The sequence below is a fragment of the Pogona vitticeps genome, chromosome 6 (genome assembly GCF_051106095.1).
Source record: "Pogona vitticeps strain Pit_001003342236 chromosome 6, PviZW2.1, whole genome shotgun sequence".
NCBI lineage: Eukaryota > Metazoa > Chordata > Lepidosauria > Squamata > Agamidae > Pogona > Pogona vitticeps.
This window is the reverse complement of record NC_135788.1, coordinates 10,675,135-10,698,301: the sequence shown is the minus strand read 5'-3', so window position 1 is coordinate 10,698,301 and position 23,167 is coordinate 10,675,135. Positions and strand designations below refer to the sequence as shown.

Sequence of the window (23,167 nt, the reverse complement as noted above, 5' to 3'; positions counted from 1 at the left end):
TGGTGCCATCTAGCATTTAGCAATGCAAGGTTAAAGAGCTGAAACATGCAACAACATACAAATGTGTACAAAATGCAATATAATAAAGTGCAGAATATCTGTATTCCTTACATTACAAGAGAAAATGCAGGGAATCTTTTTCTCATATTGTGACTTGACGTTTAATGGGGAAACAGGGGTCAGACAAAATTCGATTCTTGAAGTTTTCTCCAAAGTGGAAAAAAACTGAATGCATTCTATAGGCTGTCAGATGTTTCACTAAACCCTCTCTTTCTTTATATAACAGTTTCACCAAAATCATCAGTCAGCAAGTGAATATTTTGAAACAGCCATAGTAAAATAAGGAAACCTGAGTATTATATTGCAGAGAAATCAGGATTTCCCACAGTCTGTTTCCGTGCCTCATTCAAAAGAAATAACTGTTTCATCATCCATAACACAAGCAGCCGGGAGCTTGCTACATTACAGGCAACCACGCAGCACTTACACACCAACATTAGAGGAAGGAAGCAATTCCTAGAGGGGGAAATGCAATGCCAAAAGAATGTGAGGGGCACCAAAAACACAACAACCCTGTCCCCAAAGGTCTATGGCTTAGACACAAAGAATCCATAGAAGTAGACGTTTATGCCTGTTTTATAAGGACTAACAAGTAGGTACCCAATGTAGTGTATTGGATAGACTTGATGACTCAGGATACCTGGGTTTCAACCCCCACTTAGCTATGGAAACTCACAGAATGGTACCTCACTGGTAAAACCACTTAAATATTTCACTTACCTTGAAAACCCTGTTAAGGTCACTAGAAGTTGGATGTGACTTCGTGGCACATAACATAACAAAAAGATGTCCACAACAACATTCCATACCTTGGTCATTCTCCTGAAACTGTTCAGTGGGTCTTTAATGTGACCTAGTAACTACCCTCAGCAACTTAGTACTAGCTACTACCCAACATTGTACAGCCTTGATTTAAACAGTCTTCTGGAGACGGAGATAGGAGTTCTTCACTCCCTGTTTAAAATTCTCAGAGTCTGAACAGCTGGCAGGAAAAGAGTGGCATTGACATCTTCCAGTCATTGGCTGACCCGAAGCAAAAATTAAGAAGCAGAAAAATCACCACTACTTCCCCACATGTCGCTTCCTTGCCAGTTCCTACTATCTTTCAAAATAATCTGTAAGCATTTCCTCTAGCAGCAGCGGTAAGAAAATTCCCTCATACAGGAACCCTATTCTTGATCAACTGAGATTTTCTCATTCTGGTCCCACCAAAATACTACCGTACGTTTTCCTCAAACCTAGCAGAAGCCAAGATAAGTACTTGTCATTAGAATGGCATTCACAATGTCTCTCATTTGCGCTATTTAAACTAGATCTTCCATTCATCCAAAACCATCTACAGGTAGAAATCCAAACTAGACATAGTCATAAACTCAGGATGGGATTTTTGTGTGTTTTCTTTTGTATTCCCAAAATATACAACAGCAGGAAAAAAAACTGAAACCAGGAAGAAAATAGTATAGTTAAAAGGAGTGTCTTGGTTGGCCCTCAATTCTATACAACTTCAGAGTGCTTTATAAAGGCCATTGCGGCCCAGTAGCTTGAGAGTAAGTAGAGTTACCTCCAAGTCATCTCCTTGAGGAGGAAGAGATTGAAAGAGTTGTTTCTCAGTTCTAACTGGCCACAATTTAGAATTACATACAAAACTCTAAAGCTTTGTATCAACTGGTTAGTATCAACTGTTTACTGAAATAAGCTGACTTCAAACCAGTTTGAAGCTAAAGTGGAGTTAATAAATAAAAGCTAGTTTAACTCAGTGGTTCTTAACCTTTGTTACTCGGATGTTTTTTGAACTGCAACTCCCAGAAACCCCAGCCAGCACAGTTGTTGGTGAAGGCTTCTGGGAGTTGCAGTCCAAAACTCCTGAGTAACCCAAGGTTAAGAACCAGTGGTTTAACTCATTAATGCAGCCAAGCTTGGGGAGGAGAGGGAAGGCTGGAACACATGAGCCCATGATTGAAGAATTAATGTAATAGTTAAAGCATAGAATATTGTCACGTTTTAATGCAATCAGAATGGGGAATCAGATGGAGAACACCTGCATTTGACTCCCAAGACAACGTATACACTACCTGGAACATAGTTACATTATTGATAAGGAATAATGATATTGACGACAACGCAATGTCTACTTTAAATATGTAATTCTCTCTCTCTCTCTCTCTCTCTCTCTCTCTCTCTCTCTCACACACACACACACACACACACACACACACACTTTTGCATTCCTCCCCTTGCCCCAAAAAACCTCAGAAATTATACAAATGATTTGACAGAGCCCTATCATTTTCAGCTAGTTGTCCATTTCTACCCATGCCGAGGTGCTATGCAGCCATTTGCCTATCCAACTAACAAGGAGCAAAATCGTAACGAGCAGCTGGCATTGTTTATAAAAATTTCCAGAAGCAGCAGGCAAAAGCAACAGATATGCTATCAAGCGACTATGTTGTCGTTACAGGCCAGAATCCCCCCTTTTAAAAAGATTAACATTGCATTTTGATCACTACATAACTTTCTTATCATGCTGCCGCTTTCATAGTAAGAAGCAGTTGATCAACAGCCTTAACATATACTGCATGTAATTTAGATGAGGCTTAGAAAATGAATCCCCTCCCCTGATGTAATAGTGCTCATATAAAATGAGAGGATTATTTTAAAAAAATAACAATTCCACAGTATGAATACAGCCTATCCTTATTTCAATGAGCTACAACACAGAGAATATCAACTGATAGAAACTGGGCAGGAGCCATATTTCCACATAATCAGAAATCACAAGTTCTCCGGTTTCATAGTAAAAACGCAAAGCAAACCGTCCAATCACTCCTTTTGCATGATAAGCAAAAAACAACTGCCTATTTGGAACCTGGGTTTGGGCATTGTTGCTGAGCTACTATCCTGGCTTCTTTGGAAACAATAAACCAAGATCCAAGATTTGAATGTCACAATAAGCTACCTTTGTACTAGAGGCCTGGGTGCACTTTTTAAAAAACAAACCCCATGCCTATATGTGAGGAGGATGACCACAGCACCGGTGGCCTGGTGGGTAGGTGGTCTCACCTTCTCCCTGACGCTGAGGACCTGGTGACAAGCAGCTCCCTGATAGACCGGAGCGACTCACTCTGGGCCAAATGAGTGCCAGATGGACCTAGGGACAGAGAACCCAGGTCTGGGAGTCTGGAACCCAGACAGAGATCCCAAGAGAGCAGGCACTACCAGGGAATTCGGATGAGAAAGAGTGCCTCCTAGAGGAGGAGGAGGAAGTTCCCTGGTAGCTGGGGGATATAAGAGAGGCTTTAGAGAAAGAGGGGAAGAGACTAGCCAAGGAACAGAATCTGTTCCTGATACGTTTGTGGAAGAGGTGGAAGAAGAAGGGGCCTAGGGAGATAGATTAAAAGATGTTCAGGTGGGTTAGCACCCTTCTGAAGAACTATAGTCCCTGGGCAACTGGAAGTACATAAAGAAGACCCCCAGGATCAGGGTCTTAGTACAGTTTACAATACCAAATGTCAAAGCAGAAAGACACTATAACCCTCAACCCCCTTTGTGGCCCAGCTACTGGGGAGAATATTGAGACCTGAGACAACAACAATACAAGGCTCAGCCCAGGGAACCCACAGCCCATAGCCGCGCAGTTGTGGCAGCTGGAAAAAGCAGAGGCAGCAGGAGGCCCAGTGCCTAACCAAAGAAGAACAGTGTGCGGGCAGATCTGAGAGTGTCACCGTTCCATAGGGGTAATTAGAGCTTGTGAAAGACCTATGGGAAGTGAAGGAAACTGTCCAAAAGTCACATTTTTATTGACTTATTTATTTCTGCCATTAGAATTACATTTCCCCAGTCCTGTCACATTTCTTCACGTTTCCTCTAGAAATTATTCAGTTTGCTGAAGCAAAAACAACAAAAAGCTTTGTGGCAGCTTAAAGATTTAAACTTAATTCGATATAAGGTTTGCGGACTGCCACCCACATCTGAAGAACTGAACTGCAGTCGTCAAAACCTTAGCCAGATAAAAACTTTGTCACTAAAGTTCCACAAGAATTTTCAACCGTAAGCTGCACTCTCCTGAAAATATTTCTGCCATGTTTTAAGTCATTACTGCACATGTTTTAAACCATTACTGTACCCATTCTCCTATCCAAAAGCTTTTACAATAAAGAATAAACCTTTATTATATTCTGAGAAATTTCTGGTGTAGACATGATACCAATTTCATTTTACTATGATAGAAGTCACCAGTTTTGACTGCTGGATATTGGCCGCACACACACATTTCTAAGTAAAAGATGACCAACATCTATTTAGTCTATATTTAAAGTACTGGCAAATCTTCAGACGAGAGAACGATAAGGAATTCAAGATGAACAGTAATATTTAAGGAAAAAATTGGCATGTGGCTGCCAAACTCCCTCTGTTTCTACTGGAAACAGCCCTTTGATTTTGGAATAAAGGGAATGATGACACTAATAGCTTGCTTTTGAAGGAAGGCCGACTTACATGCCCATACTATGCAAGTTTACTGTGTTCAACTGGTCCTTCTTCCAAGTAAAATCTGTAAACAATTACAGCCAAATGGCTGATTCTGTTGTAATAATTTCCTCTGAGGAGAGGCATGGCGCACCATGTTCAAATCGCTTCTCCATATGGATTCCCCTGAAACCTGTTATCAGGTCTCTCGTTGTACTTTCAACTATCACATTAACACATGCCTCTGAAGTAGTACAGTGGTGCCTCGCATAGTGATCGCTTCATTTTACGACGAAATCGCTTTGCGACACATTTTTTGCGATCGCAAAAGCGATCGCTTTGCGATGTTCCCTATGGGGGAATTTCGCTTTGCGATGATCGGTTCCCTGTAATTAAAACCAGGTAATTAAAATGGCTCCCTGCTGTGTTTAGGGAAAGATTCCTCGCTATACAGGCAGCGAAAATGGCTGCCGTATGGAAGATCTTCACTGGACGGTGAGTTTTTACCCCATAGGAATGCTTTGAACAGGTTTCAATGCAGTTTTTTATTTCGCTTTACGATGTTTTCACTTAATGGAGATTTTCCTAGAACAGATTATCGTTGTTAAGCAAGGCACCACTGTACTCTAGGAAGAAGGCTCTTGCAATATCAATACTCTGGGGAGAAACAAAGAAAGCGAATATTTCAGAGTATTCACGAAGGCTTTAATGGTTTTTCGGGCTCTTTGGCCCTGTTCTGAAGGTTGTTCTTCCTAGGAAGAACAACCTTCAGAACAGGGCCAAAGAGCCCGAAAAACCCACAACAACCAGAATATTTCAGAGTAAGACACAAATGAAGATGTAAATAATGTTTTCCTTAACTGAGTCACTAAACAGTGCTTTAGCCTGAACTGATACAGTCACGTGGGAGGTAACTTCTCAGCTTAATGTGAAACCAAGAGGAACAAGACAACTGGACTTAGCCCCGCAGCCACTAAACATTGCAGCGTAACTGGGGTATAATTTGGAGTGAGAGTTAAACAACTGCAGCAATACATTTGCTTGTGTGAACTTTGATTCAGTTTCAAAGGAGGCTTCCTGCAATCTGAGTGAAATGAGCAGTTTTAACTGGAAATAAGGAAACACAATGCCTATATACTTTTACTCGGGAGGCAGGGCCTGAAATGCATTGATTCGCTTTTAATACGACTTTACATGAGAACTACAGTATTAAAGTCATAGAGACAGAATATTCACAGAGAGAAATCAACAGATTACATATGTAATAAACTGGAGCATCTCATGGCTCAGCTGTGGATAAAAATGGACTTCACAGCTACCCCGTGTGCAAGGGAGGCGGCCTAAATGAAAGGACCCAGAGAGTCTGGTGTGAATGGGTTCATTAAAGATCTGGAGCAGTTCCTTCTTTTTGGCAGGAAATGACAACTGAGTCTCTTTTTGAACATTAACAGGTTTATTTAGTTTAGTATTAGGTGAATCTATAACATCTTCTACTGGTTAAAAACAACTGATATCAGGTAACTGTCCATATCATGAGGAAAACAATTCTGTTTTGGAACTGTCAGGATTCACTGAGGGGCCGGCCCAAAACGTTCCTGGTCGGTGGGCTTCCTCATCGGAGTGCTCCGGACCGCAGATTGTCCCACAACAAGGGTGTCTGGCCCAATCTCCGTCCAGCGGTGGGTGGTTAAAAGAAGAGTCCAGACAGATCACCCTCTTCAAGTGACCTCATCCCTGCAGAAAAACGACAACTGTCCATTCTAAAGGATCTACCAATGTCCCTTTCTCTTTAGATGCGTCCGGATCAGGCAGCAATCCTCCTACCTTTAAATTAGGGAAGTCCTGCAACAACCCCCGCATTCTATCATACTCCAATTCTTTTCTCTCCCTTCTCTTTTCTCCTCTTTCCTTCTTTTCTCCTGTAATCGGTACACCAAACTGTTTCCTCCCACTTTGCTCCCCTATATCCTCCTCCCCATAGGCAAAATTAGCTCCTCCTCCGTTTCTCCCCCCCTCTCTCCCACCAGACAGATCTCAATCTTTTCCCTCTTTCCCTTTGATTCCCTTCCTTTCTCCTCCTCTACATTCAACTCTTCGCTTTCTATTATCTTTCCGGCTTCTATAGCTCTCTTCAGCTCAGGCATCTCTAGTTGGGGGGATGGATCACTTTGTTCTTTCTCCTTTTTCTCTACAGTTCTTTCACACCTGGTCAGTTGCTAATCAAGTAATGAAAGACTCTGAGCATCTATATCAAATGCACATCTAGTCTTCAGGTACCATTCCATCCCTCCCAGGTTAAAATCATGGTTTTTTAAAAAGCATCTATGAATCTTGAAGGAACAACAGAGAACACCAGGATCATACGGTGGAAAGAACACAGGAAAGTCTAGCTCCTGGTTACATGGAATACCATGTTACCAGGAAGTCATTTTATAGGCTATGGACTGGAGTTGAGAGAAACAAGATGAACCTAAGAAAATAGGGCTTATATACCAACATACCGGTAGTTCTTTGTGAGTATGGAGAAGAACAAGCAATTTAAAATCTATATTAGTGCATTCTATGCCCATCAGCATGTACTGTATTTTTTCCATTTATAAGACGACCCAATATATAAGATGACCCCCCCCCCTTTTCTAACCCCAAATTAGAAAAAGCAGGGATCAAAGTGCTCCCTTTTTGTTAATCCCCGTGCCTTGGCAAAAGGCAAGGAAAGCGGCTGTCAAAGTGACTGTTGCTTTTCCTTGACTCTTGAGAAGCAAAAAGGAATAGAGATACACATCCCCTTCCTTTTTTCTAAGCCCCGTGCGCCCTTTCCTTTTGAGAAGGCACAGAGATTAGCAAAAACGAAGGGAGCAACGCCTCCCCTTCCTTTTTTCTAAGCCCTATGCCTTTGCAAAAGGCAGCAGTAAAGAGCTGCGTTCTGTGTATAAAACGACCCCCAATTTTTTCTCGAATTATTTAAGGAAAATGTGTTGTGTTATACATGGAAAAATACGGTACTACAAAAAAATTGATGCTGTTTTAGCCAAATGTTCTTGATGTTGCCTGTTAATGGGCAAAAAAAAAAAAAAATCGGATCTATTTATTGTGCTATGGTGCTTCTGAAGTAAACAAAGAAAGAAAGCTTGGTCAGGAAACGATGACAAGCCACTCTGCAACTAGTTGTGGAGCCAGTATTTACAGGGAAATTCTTATGAAAGGGTTTATCCCTGGGTTGGGAAGTGACAATATTTTTTCATCCAAGAACTCACCAAAATCTGATGGGCTGCCCAAGGGGAATAAAAACACAGATATTTACACTGTATACTGAGGTGCCTGCTTAGAAAAGCAAAATAATTCCATCCCCCAAATGCTATTATAGGCTGCTATAAAAGATTAATCTCACATCACTATATATGTTGCAGGTTAATGACAGTTGGCACAAAACCTGACATTCTCAATGCTATTCCACACCTACTGATAAAACATCTTCTGCTCCTAGTTACTTCAGGTTCTACAAGTGTAAAAGATTAGTCCGAACTCGAGATGGGAAGGCCTGGAGAAAAACTGGGGATTTAAAAAAAAAATTCCCATGCTTTTTTCCCCAGAAAAAAATGGAGTGTGGAATATGTTCTTTTACTATGATAAATAATATGTCTATAACATTGTATTCAAACAAAATAACGTTCATACCTTATTGAAAGACTTCTGAGACTCTATGTATTTAAGTTCTCTGAGAGAACTTCCCAACAGACACTTGGGAAATTACTGACAGGAGAACCCCCGCCTAAGTGAAATAAAGTAATAACTAGACTTTGGAGTATAAGAAATCCTGAGATAAGCTGGATGTTGGTTTGTTCAAAACATGGTGGAGTATTTTTATTGACTTGCTTGTTGTCAAGGCTGTCACTTTTTTTTGCACGAAATCTAACATTCTTGAAGTGAAACCTGCCACAAAAGTACCAATGCATTAAAAAGATATCTCAGCACTCTTCAAATTTTAAAAATATATAAAGAAATGCATACAAAATTCTCTAGAATATATAGGTCCTGTTACTCCCAACCCCGTAATATCTTTTACCAAGCAGCCTTTAAAATTCTGAGGCATTTAAAAAGCAATTTTAATTTATATGACTAACTTAATCTTAATAATCCACAATATGAGCAATGTGAACAGTAAATTACCACATGGAATCATCAAAACCAATTATTTCTTGAGTTGTTTAGTAAAACAACTCCTGAACAAACCTGACAGTTTTTTTTAATACAAGACAACTTAAAGCCAAGCAAAGCAGTATCAATGTTCTTAAGGTTGCATTCCAACAATAAGCACAAGACACACAATGGCTCCAGAATTTTTCATGGCCTTTCATTCACCAAAAGCTGTTATCATGGCTTTCAAGAAAGGAGGGCTTACATGTTGAAATCAGAAAAATGCATGTCACCACATCTTAGGAGAAAGAAAATAAGCTGCATGTGTAGAGGCTATATAATGTTTGATGTTCTCAGCACCAGGAGAAGATAAGAAAGGTGGCATTCATCCTTGCATTCAGTACTGACCTTGGTTCACACATTTCTAAAGGAAAAGCTGCAGAGACATGTGACAGCAAACACTTCTGCTTACTGGGATTCCTCATTCCAAAATACGTTTTCTCACTTGCACAAATCTGTTCATTTAAATACAGTTTTAATTGGCCATTTCCAGCCATTAAAATCTACTCTAAACCTACCAGATATGGAATGTGACAGTAGACACATTTCAAAACAAATCAAACAGCAAGAATAGGCACTGCTTCTGGAGGAAATAGGTTATCTGTGTCAGCTAAACCAGCCCTCACGGTCCTGCTGAAGCAATTTCAGCATCGAATGCAGTGGGGTTCCCAAACTTTTTTGAATTGCGACCCCCTTTTATAATGGCCAAGTAACATGTAACACCACCACCAAGTTTGCATAAAAAGGCATTTTTGATGGGATAAAGTCATCTCTTTTCAGAGCACAGAAGTTCTTCTTTCTCCCCAAAATGGCCTGTTTCTCACACATGAACATAATACTAATTTTAATATTCCACTGTGAAAGGTCAAGGAAGAAATTACAGTAGGACTCCCTATCAGTGGGCTCAGTATCTGTTGATTCACTTATCCGCTGCCGGAAAATACTAAATAAAAAAACCCAGAAATATCGTATTTATAGGGTGCATTTATTTATTGATTTATTTGATTTATACCCCGCCTATCTGGCCCACCGGACCACTCTAGGCGGCCAACTGGCCACCAGAACTGGCCACTAGAGGGAGCTAGAGATCACATAATGTATAGCGTTCAATACTCCTGTTTTCCAGCATCCGCGTGGGGGCTTGGAATCAATCCCGCGTGGATACTGGGGTCCTAATGTGACCCATGACCCCTGATATAGTAGCTGAAGACTACTGACTAAACAGATCAGATTTCTTGCCTTAAACAATTAAAAGGTGTGTGACTTTAGAGGCATGTTCTGCCCCCACCTTCTGTGAGTCATCCATTCAAGAAGGGACATTCTTTCTTGCTTCAGCCAGGATGGAAAAGAACATTTAATCACAGGTGCTTTTAAGAACTCACAGCTCTGGGATACATTTAATCTTCAGCATTTTGAATTTCTCACTGAGATAAATTCAAGACCAAGGCTCTGAATTTCTCCATGAAAACTGCCCTAACTGGAGAAATTTCTGGGCTCCATGCATTACAGAAATTCAAAATGGCAAGCCTTGTAAGAATTTATGTGTACTTGTGAACACATGTAGTCAACTGTGCCAAAGAATAAGAAATTTTAACACAGCAAAGTCGTCATGTTCAGAACTAATTGTTTCAAACAGTCCTTTCTCAGGCTCCAGTGTCTGTAATATCATAGATTACAAATGCTTCAATTGTTCAGTATATGTAAATACATGGCTTCTTTTCACGAAAAATAACTGCTTCTATGGGCTTCTATCGTGTCTTCAGACAGCTGCTATCTTTTTAAGAACATGAACAGTATAAATCTGTGCAAACATCTTTTTGTTGTCTGTTGTGCAAACTCAGTCACAACAACAAAACAACCACAGATGTTAAGATAATTTCCTCAATTCAAGGTCAAATATTTCACAACCCTTAAGGCACTCAAAGTCTAATAAATTTCATATTTTGATCATTTTCATTAAGTTCACTGGCCATGAAGCTTTAGGGTAGGGTAATTGGAAATGGAAATAAACAAAATGCCTGACTTTACATGGAGAAATAAAATGGCTGAATTTAGGAATATAGCTCCATAGTACAACAAATTAAAAAAAGTTCTTCAGTGCTTACACGGAAATAGAAGGCTGCTTATGAGAAAAGATTATTTTCCTACTAGAAAGATGGTGAATTTAACAGAGAGAAAAAACTCACAAGCTGAAGGAACTCCATTTATAAGCGCTCCCTCTTTTTCTATTTTTGTTCCAGAGCATAGGGCACTTAAAAGACAGACTATTTCTATGGTCTGGCATCTTTATCACAGCTTGAGAACATTATTTTTTTTTTTGACTAAACCATACAGAATGGCCATGCTGACTGTGGACTTAACTTCTGTAAGCTCTGATCTTTACTAGGCAGGCAGCATCCGAGTTCATCCGCAGCTCCTTCTGAAAGGAACAGTCAGGAACTTACGGTATACTGCACTGCCAACTACTAGGGACTATCACAATTAAGTATTTCCAGATATCCGTTTATCACATTTTACTCCAGTTTTCAGTAAAGAATGTCACCAAGCAGGCTACGGATCAACAGGATAAAACAAAACAATCAGTGTTCTCAGGCTCAAAAGACTCAAGTTCCTCTCCCCATCTCATTATCTTTATGAAATAAATCAGTGTAGGAAGACATCTTTCCCAACACATACAAACACACACAGAGAGAGAAAGAATATACAAAAGTGTTTTTTTTAACATAGGGAAGGAGAAACCATGAATATGGGGAAAACAGTGGGAATTAGATCTCAGATTTCTGTCAAGTATTGTTTTCCAAAGTTACTGTAATTTATAAGCAAAGCTGGCCCAGGGCTGCATGAACATATACAAACATTTATTGGAAGGTCTCAACTTTATTGGTTACTGTAGTAATAGCACTGGTATGGCACTAGAGTTCGATCCTGAGCCTCACGTTACTCCACGCACCAACTGGAGGTCAACTAAGAGTAACAGTTTGCTGGAGGCTGTACAGGGAAACCCCACTTTGTGACTCCGTCAGCAAGGATGAGCCTCCAGCTTCCAAGCTAAACTGGACCATACCCTCACCTCCAGCCAATTTAAGGGGATTACTCAAACCTGCAGTGGGTCGAGTCTGTCACTGTCCCCCAAACCTGGATTTAAACCAATGGTCAGTCATAAACGTGCTATGAGAAAGTAAATGTCCTAAAACAGGAAAATTTATTGTGATACAACAGGAAAGAACTACTCTGACAAAACCAACAATGTACTAACATGCTCCCTTCCAGGTACTACTGTACTGTTTATGTAGTGTTGTGTTATTAAGCTTTTTAAATTATGTTTTCATTTTTAGTCCTTTTTTCTGTATCTTTAATGCATACATTCATGACCTATATGTCCAAACAGCTGTTCAGCAGATAAGTACAGTACTAACAACAAGCAGCCTTGCTTGTTTATATAGTAGGACCAGAGTATTTATTTAAGTGCCTGCAGTTTCACTTATCCACTGCCTGAAAATATCAAACATTCTGCCCCAGAAATACGTGTTTTCATGGTGTATGTATATACTGTATATATATTTTAAATTCTAGCCATTTTGGAACTTGTTAAGTGTGCTGTATGGTTATGAAGACGATGTTTTGTTGACTTGTCATTGGTTTTGTTATTGACTCAGTGTTTCAATGGCCTTTGGCTAAAATTTGAGTAAAATTCAAATATTAGATTTAATTAGATTTTAAAGTTTACTATCAGAAATAACAATGTGTCTTCAATATTTATCTTTACAATCACTGTAACAGTAAACAGTAGGCTCAAAATATCCGCAAAAGAGAAATACACAATCTTAACTCTCAATCTTAGCAATTCACATTTAACAAGAATTAAAATTTCTGGCTTGATTAATTAGCTAAAGATTTAATTGATTAAATTCCTGATGAAACGGATCAAATTTTGCAGCTTGAATTAAAAGGTCATGACAATCCCTATTAGTCACTGTCTCTGGAACATTTTCCTCTGTTGTTCTCATTGAGGTCTCACTGATTACTGCTAGCCTACAGAGTTTATTTTATTTATTTTATTTATTTATTGTATTTATACCCCACCTATCTAGTCATTTCGACCACTCTAGGCGGCTTTAGATATCATTGGGTTAAATTAATAATGCAATTCACAGATTCACAAAAGGGGTAGCACTGTAAGCAATATCCTTCTTGTCCAGGTATATTAGCAAGGCTTTTTAGGAAACCAGGGGATATGATCTAGTTATGGGTATCATATTGAGATTCGTTGGGTGGAGAGTGAACTACATGAATTCATGTGGCAGAATCCAACATGTCATTCTATTCACAGAATGGTTCTTGATCCAGTGCCCATATCCACTAATCAAAGAATGGCAGTCTTTGCTTTCTCTTTTCCCTTACTGCCCTGTGTTAATCTAGGCAATCCCCAAATTATTTGGAAAAAGTTTTGGTGACGAGGAGAATGCAGGATACTGAATCAGGAAAAGGCAAACAATTATGCTTTTCATAAAACAACCTATGGTCAGGCCTGCTGGAAGTTACAGGTTAACATTTTCTGGGGGCTCACTTTTCAGAATCACTGAGCTAAAGACCAGTGTAGAAATGTTAAGCGTGCTGTTCTTGCGTAACAAGTGTGCCTGCAACTTTAAGAAAGAGAGCTTGTATACAGGAAATACAGAACTGAAGAAAAAAGGAACAGGATGTTAGGAGTTACAATATAATCAACCTTTGTGCAGTCTCTTGAGATTTACATGCAAGAACTGTACTCCTTATGTCACGTTTCCAATTTATAAAATATGCATTTTTTGTCATTTTAGCAGCTTTGGTCTATTTTCAGTGTTAACACAATTAAAAGGAAGAGTAACACAGGAAATTATTCTAATCCCTATCCTATAGGCAGAGCTCCCCTGAAACCTGAAGGTGAAGTAAGGCACCACACTCAGGTCTACAAGCCACCTTTGTCCTTTATTTTTCTAAATATATGATCTCTTTCTATATGCATATTTCATGGCCTCTTTAATTTTCATGCCATCAGTATCTTCAAAACGATCTGCATGAGCCTTCTTCTCTTGTACTTGGATTTTAGCTGAAATCTGGTCTGGTGATGTGACCTATTTAATGAGCTCTCTGCCAGAAATTCCCAACGGGGTAGCCAGGCCAGTTTGTTAAGGCAAAAAGGCATGCAGCACTTAAATGAGAAATATATTTTAGATGTTGACACTCGCTTAATTTACTTCACTTATTAAAACATATTATTATACTCTCCCCCCCAAAAAACAGCAGCACGTTTTAAGATGCTGTAAGGCTGTTTTTAACAGGAATTTTCTTCTAGAGATGCACTATAAACCTGCAGATTTAAATAAGGTGACTCAAATGCAGTATGGTGGTGCCCCGCTTAACGATTACCCCGCTCCACGATGAAATCCCTTAACGATGAGGTTTTTGCGATCATAATAGCGATCGCCAAATGATGTTTAAATAGGGAAAGTCCGCTTGATGATGATCGGTTCCCTGCTTTGGGAACCAATTTTTCGCTTTACGACGATCAAAACAGCTGATCATCAGGTTTTCAAAATGGCCGCCCGCTGTTCAAAATGGCTCCCCGCTGTGTTTAGGGTGTATTTTTTGCTTTAGGGGCACTGGAAAATGGGTGCCCTATGGAGGATCTTTGCTGGACACTAAGGTATTTCACCCATTGGAACGCATTGAGCGGTTTTCAATGCATTTCAATGGGCTTTTTACTTTCGCTAGACGACGATTTCGTTCTACAGCAATTTATCGTCGTCAAGCAAGGCACCACTGTATTCTAATGACAGTATAAAAAATAAAGTTTAATACATGATGTGGGAGAAGACTTTCTGCTGTGTGGCTCCTAGAATATGAAATATATTCCCTCAGAGTTGTGATCAGTTTCCATTCGCATAGCTTTAGAAAAGGATGTGAAAACACATCTTTTAAAACTGACATATAAAGTAAATGTTTAATCTGCTGCATTGTTTTTAACCATGTACCTAGTGAATTCAAGGGTTTTCAAAGTGAGATTGGTTTAATTTGATTTGTAAACATTTCTATGACTAAATTCAGTTTTATTTGCTTTTGTTGTTTTATGAAGATAGTAAGCTGCCTCAAGTACTACTCTGTACAGTCATGCCTCACTTAACGATTGCCCCACATTACGACGAAACCGCATTATGATGATCTTTTTGCGATCGCAAATACAATCGCAAAACGATGGTCTAAATGGGGGAATTTTGCTTTGCGATGATCGGTTCCCTGCTTCGGGAACTGATTCTTCGCAAAACGACGATTTTAAAACAGCTGATTGGCGGTTTCAAAATGACCGCCGGGTAAACAAAATGGCTCCCCGCTGTTTTCTGGGATAGATTCCTCAGAAGACAGGCAGCGAAAACGGCTGCCCTACAGGGCGTCTTCGCTGGACGGTGAGTTTTGACCCCACTGGAATGCATTGAAGGGGTTTCAATGCGTTTCAATGTGGTTTTTTTTTTTTTTTGCTTTACGATGTTTTCGCTTAACGTCGATTTTCCTGCAACGGATTATCGTCGTTAAGTGAGGCACCACTGTAGTTGAATGTTGGGATATAAGTGTGATATATGCATAAATATAAAGGGGATGCGGTGGCGCTCCGGGTTAAACCGCAGAAGCCTCTGTGCTGCAAGATCAGAAGACCAGCCGTCATAAGATCGAATCCATGCAACGGAGTGAGCTCCCGTCACTTGTCCCAGCTCCTCCCAACCTAGCAGTTCGAAAGCATGCAAATGCGAGTAGATAAATATGTACCACCACAGTGGGAAGGTAACAGCGTTCTGTGTCTAGTCACGTTGGCCATGGAAATAATGTGGCTCTACAGCTTGGAGACGGGGTTGAACCTTTAACTTTATGCATAAATATATAAACTCTCCAACACACTGCCTCAATTTACTCACTCCATTTTGATATTTTTTTGCCTTGTTCTCCCTGCCAGCCTTCCCCAGCCTGGTGTTCTCCAGATGTCCTGGAGTTCAGTTGCTATTATCTCTAGCCAATAAGCTTGCCTGGGGATGATGTGAGTTCCAGCTGCTGAGTTAGGCAGATCTAATTTCTAGCATTCGTACCCATAAACAGAAGAGATAGTAAACCTACCTTTGGACTGTATCACTTTAGCGTTCTTGAGAGTGAAGACTCAAATGCTTCAATGTTTCTCTACCTTCTGCTTCCCAGTTTTGTTTAAATCTCAGGGATTTAAACAAGGAGAAGGATTTTTACTTCCTTTTTCCCCCTTTTCTTTTGCTATGAGTAGAAATGTTTTCCTATGGGATAATAGTTGGCCGTGTGAGTCTAACCTGCTGTGTGAAGTTGTATGCTTCATCTGTCTTTTGTGAGAACCAGACTCAAGTCTCTGCTCACACTTTGCCTCCTCCTCCTCCTCCTACAACATTGAAAAAAAAATTATCAGAAAGTATCCATGGAAAAGATGTGGGGCAGGGGATTTCTAAAGAGAAATGAGAGATTCTACTTTCTAGGTCAAAGGGGGGGCAAAGAGGTAGGTGACGTAGACTCAGGCCATTTGCTCTGGGGAGCAACTGCCTGAGAATAACTCTGTTCATGGTTCCCCACATATGCAGGTTATTCATCCTCAGTTGTTCAATTTTTTTCTCCAAAAAACAAAAAAAAACACAAAAAACAGTAGCCTATATTTATCAATCAATGAGTTTGATTAGTGCATTTTATTATCATCACAATATCCGACATCCCAGCATCTTGGAAAAGACATACATAGTGGAACCTGCCTTTTTCTCGTAATATTCAATATTAATTTTGCCCCACTTATAACTATAAAATAAATTAAAAATCAACAGCACCAGATTTTGTGTTGCACAGTTTTAATAATATGAAAAGATAGACAACAATGTTCAAATTACAAATTCTTTGTTGTGTTTCTCCATTGTTATTAATTATCTTTTACATTAGAAGACAAATGCTAAACACTTTTCATTTAAGAAAAGGAAGAAAGAAGAGCCCACAGCACAAAACTAGAACATTTACTCACCCACTGCTAATACCTTTTCAATAGCCAAAAAGAACCTACTTGTATATGTATTTTGCAACATTTTATTGGCACTTGATGGTAGAATATCAATCATAAAACAAGTTCAGAGGAATAGCAAACAGTTTTACAGTGAATAAGAAAATCCTTTTCCTGCAAATTCATTTATTCATGGACTAGCTCTTTGCTCTTTTGCAAACTACAGCCGTGTTCATCATGTCACCTTAATATTTCTGATTAAACAAATTTGTTTGGAACGTACCACCCTATATTAAAAAGTCAGTTTAACTCCAAGGAGTGCATGCCAGATAGGTATGACAAATAGACACAAGTGGAGAGCCTTAAAATCAGTTCTCTATGTTTAGCAGCCATTTCAAAGGCTTGCCACCTTTTGTTTGTAAGAATTCAATCAATTTGGCCTTGGACTGCAAGACATGACAGTACCACCAAAAGAAGAGTGAGAAGTAAACAAAATGCCAAGCCTACAGCTTATGCTGCTAGAGAGCCTGCAGCTGATGCTAGAATATGCAAAGAGAGGTTGTGTTGTATCTATTAAATACACAGATGATAGGATTAAAAAAAGCAGCTGACCATTGCAAAGCTGCTATGTTTTAGTTCATATTTTCTAATGCTGGACTTCAGTCCTACAAATCAGTATAAACTACAGCAGCACAAGCAGTGAAAAGTACCATAGTCGATCAGGCAAGGTCCTGGAAAGTGCAACAGATCCTTTGTGAATTTTATTTATTATTTATTTTATTTATTTTATTTATACCCCCACCTATTTGGTCAATATGTCCACTCTAGGCGGCTTCCAAACATGTAAGGATACAATAACGTATACATATAACAAATAAAAATATCAACAATATACTATAGGCAATAAGCAACAGACAATAAATAAGCAACAGACAATAAACAACAGAAGAAATCCTTCTGTTGCTATGTAATCCTACACCACAGCAATGAGCCCTTTATTCAAGAAGTTCCCCATCTATCTCCACTCCCTTTTCTTAAGTACTTGCTTCTCCGATGGTACGAAATCAGAATTTGTTACAACCAGTCAAGCAGATTATGATTTACACTTAATTTCAATGGCCAGAATGTGCAGTCCCAATTTTCAAGAGAGGCACAAGCCCCAGTTGCCACTTTGAAGGTAACAACAAAAGAGGGTTTCATCAATCTAACAATTAAGTGCCACTGCTTGATGCTTGAAATAGAGAAATGGATGGATACTAATGTTTTCCTAATCACATCTGAGCTGGACAAGGCCCGTTACTTGGCATAGTGGGGGAAACAGCTAGTCGTAATGGAGAAGTAACACAGCTCCAAGTCCTTTAAGCACACATGTTTTTAACGCAAAGCCAGGTAGGTCTAGGATCTCCCAGAAGCCCTGTCTTGTGAAACAATGTCTCTAAAATGGAAATACTGTGAGACCCAGAAAATTCTGAGATAAAAACAAATCAAAAGGTCTATATATATCAAACTTCAACTATATAACATATGTAGTAGTAGAATCAGCTAATCTACAAAATGGTATTTTAAAGAATATTGTTTCCATATCAGAACAAAGAAGAGCAGGGTGCAAATGTGTTTTGTAGAGTGACCAACATAAATCTTGGACACACGGCGAGAAAGAAGGTATGCTCTAATATCTCTATGGTAATTGAATCTTCCACATGAACAGCCAGAGAGTTCCTTTAGCTGCTTTACATCTTTGAGGATCTTGTTTATATTGTGCTGGTAGTCGCCGAACTATCTGAGGCATTCAAGCTGTGCTACAGAGCTATCACCACAAAACATATCAGCCAGAATCCAACTGCCAGCTTAAACTTAACTGAAATGGGGGAAATTGTGGCAACGAATTGCCAGTAATTAATGAAGCACTGGCTCTGTTCCTGGGCACTGTCCTGATCAGCTACTAGACTCTGGCTGATCAATTTCAGCCTATTTTAGCAGTCATAACAAGAGCTGGGTCTCATACATTGCCCCTCCTCATTTGTACTTTATATTTCAATGCAGGGTCTAATACTATAATATTCAGTACTCTGATTCTTCTCTTATTGTGAATTCAGTGTTTCATTACATTGTTCCATAAAAATATTATGTGCCCAAAAGCATTCTACTTTTACAACTGTCATGCTTGCTTTTGTTATCTATGGCAATTCATAGAAACAAAATCTTTTTCAGTATATACCACTACCACTTCTTATGATCATTACACAAGGAGAAAAAAAATTAACTTTTTCTTTGACCAGATCAGCTTCCCTGTTGTCTTCCTTAGTATCTCTCCTGCCTCTTGGAATGCTCTTCCTCCTCCCATACGGATTTTTAGTTATATCAGGCTTATACCATTAGCACACTCTATAAAATCATGCATGTTGAACTGAAAGTGCTGTGTGATTAGCAGGTAGGTAAGCAAGCTTTATATGTGTTTCATTCATACGCCAGAGGCAGTTGGAGATAATACAGCTACAACAGAAATATCTACTTCAGGGGCTTAAGGTGGGAAAGGTCAATGGTTTGTGTAAACTTCAAAAATGCTGGAAAATGAAACAGAAACAAGGAGAGGGAAACTGAGAATTGAATGACAGCCATCAGGCTTAAAACCAAAGCAAATTAAATGAAACTGCACTCATAAAGTTTGGTCTTAATTCTGGGTGAACTACATTCTTTAATCCTAACATTTTTAGTTCAGCCAGATGACTCTAAATAGAAGCTCATTTACACAGCAGGAATATGATGGTAACCCTTTATGCTACCCAAATATCTAGTACTGTACAGTGGTGCCTCAACTTATGAACATCCTGACTTACGACCATTTCAAGTTACGACCAGCTCCGGCTGCAAAATTTTGCTTCAACTTGCGGCTGGAGCTTCAAGTTATGATCAAAAAAAGTAACGGAAAAAAGTCAGGAAATTCAAATTGCTAACCATTGGTAGGCAAAGAGGCTGCTTTTTTGTAGCTCTTTTGCCCCAAAGGTGAGAGTGAGTGCAGGCTTCGGACTGTCTGGTAGGTAAGGTACTGCTTTCCGCTTTTTAAAAACTGTTCCGGGTGGGTTTTGCAGCATGGTTTTGGGCTGGGGGGGGCTATGTTTCTGTGCTGTGATGGGCCTTGGGGGGGGGTTGTTTGTTTTTTCGTATTTTTCTCCCCCCATGGGATGTGGTGGCGCTGCGGGTTAAACCGCAGAAGCTTCAGTGCTGCAGGGTCAGAAGACCAGCAATCGTAAGATCCAATCCATGTGACGAAAGTGAGCTCCCCTTGCTTGTCCCAGCTCCTGCCAACCTAGCAGTTCAAAAGCATGTAAAAATGCAACTAGATAAACAGGTACCCGCCACGGTGGGAAGGTAATGGCTTTCCGTGTCTAGTCGCGCTGGCCACATGACCGCGGAAACTGTCTACGGACAAATGCTGGCTCTATGGCTTGGAAATGGGGATGAGCACCGCCCCCTGTAGTTGGACACGACTGGACTAAATGTCAAGGGGAACCTTTACCTATTAATCTTTACAAAAAGTTTTCAGATGAGACTCAATTATCTGTTTCAGCCAAACTGAATATCTGTTCTCTTTAACATAACCATTTATGGTATACCAATTTTACCAGAAAAAGAAAACTCGCCATTTAAAACAAGGTTTTATGGGCCTGACGAGGCCATAAAAATTGTCGGAAACAGGGGGGGAGAGGAAACAGGAGGGAAAGGAAAAGGAAGACTTTTATGGGAAACTTCCAACGATTGTCCAAGATCAAGTCAAAAATGAGGAGCCGAGTTAATCACAACAAAGTCCGTAATTAAAAAATCAGAATTGGTAAGCAGTCCGGAGGTCAAAATAGGCAAGAAAGAACAAACAGCAGCCAATCCAAAGTCCGATAACCATATACCGTAGCCAGTCCAATGTCAAAATTCTCCAGAGATTAGAAAATGATAATTGATAAAACAGACCAAAATAAAAATCAAGATAATGGAAAAAAAACAGCTCTAGACACAAAAGAGTCCGATCGCAGCGGCGGTAAAAAGGAACTGAGGTATTACGGGCGGGCGGAGCATGCGCACCACGGGGAAACATCCTACTAATCACATGTTTTTAGCTCTACAATATTCTGAGGAGTCCTGCGCAGGTGCAGTCTTAACCCATTTGTGTGCATTCACAGAGGGCATGAAGAAGAATGTGTGCTTCATGCAAGACAAACAATGTTATAAGAATGTGAAGTATAACTTGTTTTTCTTTCTTATAAACAGAAAACAAAGGGAAACCAGAGACTGAAAAGGAACAGATTGATGTTCTGAACAAGATTTAATATTTTTTCATAAGGAACATTTCCAATGATGCTGTTTGCAATACATCTATCAAATTATTATTAAATAACTTTTTTTCAGTTATAGGACAGCATTTCATCAGACTGCCAAACACAGGATTTGTTTCTGCCAGTTAAGGGGGCTTCTTAAAACAAGCATCTGTCCAACACTATAAGCAGGCACTCTTATTGATCAATGTTCATCAGTAGGATCTACTTGAATTGCCAGGAAGGCAGTCTCACAAGCTTCTGGTTCCAAGACAGAAATGGCTGTTGCATCAGAAAAAGAGCAATGTAATGGAGTCGAGCAGGCAGAGGGAGAGAAACAGAAGAGGAAGTATCTGTGTGTGCTTTGAGAAGAACAACAGTACTACTTCCCTGCTTCCTTCTATTGCTATTTATTGAGGGGAGAACTATGTTCCTTCATATGTTTGGCACTAGGAAGCAAATGGCCTATTAATATAAATACCCTCATCTTTCACTCACTAATAGGACTCAGAAATCCCTGTGTTTTGAGAATCTATACATATTTTGCACTGTCTGGGTGTGCACAGGAGAGAAACTCTCTAACTTGTCCATGTATGATGGGAAAGTAATAAAGAAAGGAAGAAAAATGTGTGTTTCTGTTTGTTAATGAAAAGGCAGCCTATATATGTTGCTGAAACAAGATACAAAAGCTCAAATAGAAGGATTGGATGGTTTTGAGAACTGCAGAACCTTGGCCAGGACCATGGCCAAAAACACCTTCACATGAAATAATATCTACTAATTTCGGGGACTGTTACTTTTCAGTAAATGTGCCAAAGAAAGGTCCTCAAAATATTCTGGAAGAGATGGAAAACTGCACTGGCATCTGTTCGTTCGTTCATTTAGTCGTCTAGTTGTGTCCAACTCTTCGTGACCCCATGGACCAGAGCACACCAGGCCCTCCTGTCTTCCACTGCCTCCCGGAGTTGTGTCAAATTCATGTTGGTTACTTCGCAGACACTGTCCAGCCATCTCATCCTCGGTTGTCCCCTTCTCCTCTTGCCGTCGCACTTTCCTAACATCAAGGTTTTTTCCAAGGAGTCTTCTCTTCTCATGAGATGGCCAAAGTACTGGAGCCTCAGCTTCAGGATCTGTCCTTCCAGTGAGCACTCAGGGTTGATTTCCTTTAAAATTGATAGGTTTGTTCTCCTTGAGGTCCAGGGGATTCTCAAGAGCCTCCTCCAGCACCACAATTCAAAGGCATCAATTCTTCGGCGGTCTGCTTTCTTTATGGTCCAGCTCTCACTTCCATACATCACAACAGGTAAAACCATAGCTTTGACTATTCAGACTTTTGTTGGCAAGGTGATGTCTCTGCTTTTTAAGATGCTGTCAAGATTTGTCATTGCTTTCCTCCCAAGAAGCAGGCATCTTTTAATTTCGTGGCTGCTGTCTCCATCTGCAGTGATCATGGAGCCCAGGAAGATAAAATCTGACACTGCCTTCATATCTTCCCCTTCTATTTCCCAGGAGGTGATGGGACCAGTGGCCATGATCTTAGTTTTTTTTTTTTTTTGATGTTGAGTTTAAGACCTTTTTTTGCACTCTCCTCTTTCACCCTCATTACAAGGTTCTTCAATTCCTCCTCACTTTCTGCCATCAGAGTGGTATCATCTGCATATCGGAGGTTGTTGATATTTCTTCCTGCAATCTTAATTCCGGCTCGGGATTCCTCCAGTCCAGCCTTCCGCATGATGTATTCTGCATATAAGTTAAATAAGCAGGGAGACAATATACAGCCTTGTTGTACTCCTTTCCCAATTTTGAACCAATCAGTTGTTCCATATCCAGTTCTAACTGTTGCTTCCTGTCCCACATAAAGGTTTCTAAGGAGATAGATAAGGTGGTCAGGCTCTCCCATTTCTTTAAGAACTTGCCATAGTTTGCTGTGGTCGACACAGTCAAAGGCTTCTGCATAGTCAATGAAGCAGAAGTAGATATTTTTCTGGAACTCTCTGGCTTTCTCCATAATCCAGCGCAGGTTAACAATTTGGTCTCTAGCTCCTCTGCCTCTTCGGAATCCAGCTTGTACTTCTGGGAGTTCTCGGTCCACATACTGCTGAAGCCTACCTTGGAAGATTTT

At 39.9% G+C, this 23,167-nt stretch overlaps 1 protein-coding gene across 23 annotated transcripts in view; it reads right to left on the bottom strand.

The window, feature by feature from the left end:
• ZMYND11 (zinc finger MYND-type containing 11) overlaps positions 1-23,167 on the bottom strand; it is a 99,197-nt gene that overhangs the window by 56,857 nt on the left and 19,173 nt on the right. For 5 of the 23 annotated variants that reach the window (XM_073002904.2, XM_078378526.1, XM_078378528.1 and 2 more), the window contains exon 2: positions 16,059-16,144. The exons of 15 other annotated variants lie outside the window; for them this stretch is intronic. The gene's annotated coding sequence lies outside the window, so the exon portion shown is untranslated. Of the gene's footprint in view, positions 1-15,858; positions 16,017-16,058; positions 16,145-23,167 lie in introns of those variants that run through there. 3 more of the 23 variants (XM_078378523.1, XM_078378531.1, XM_020779695.3) reach the window with 3 other exon arrangements.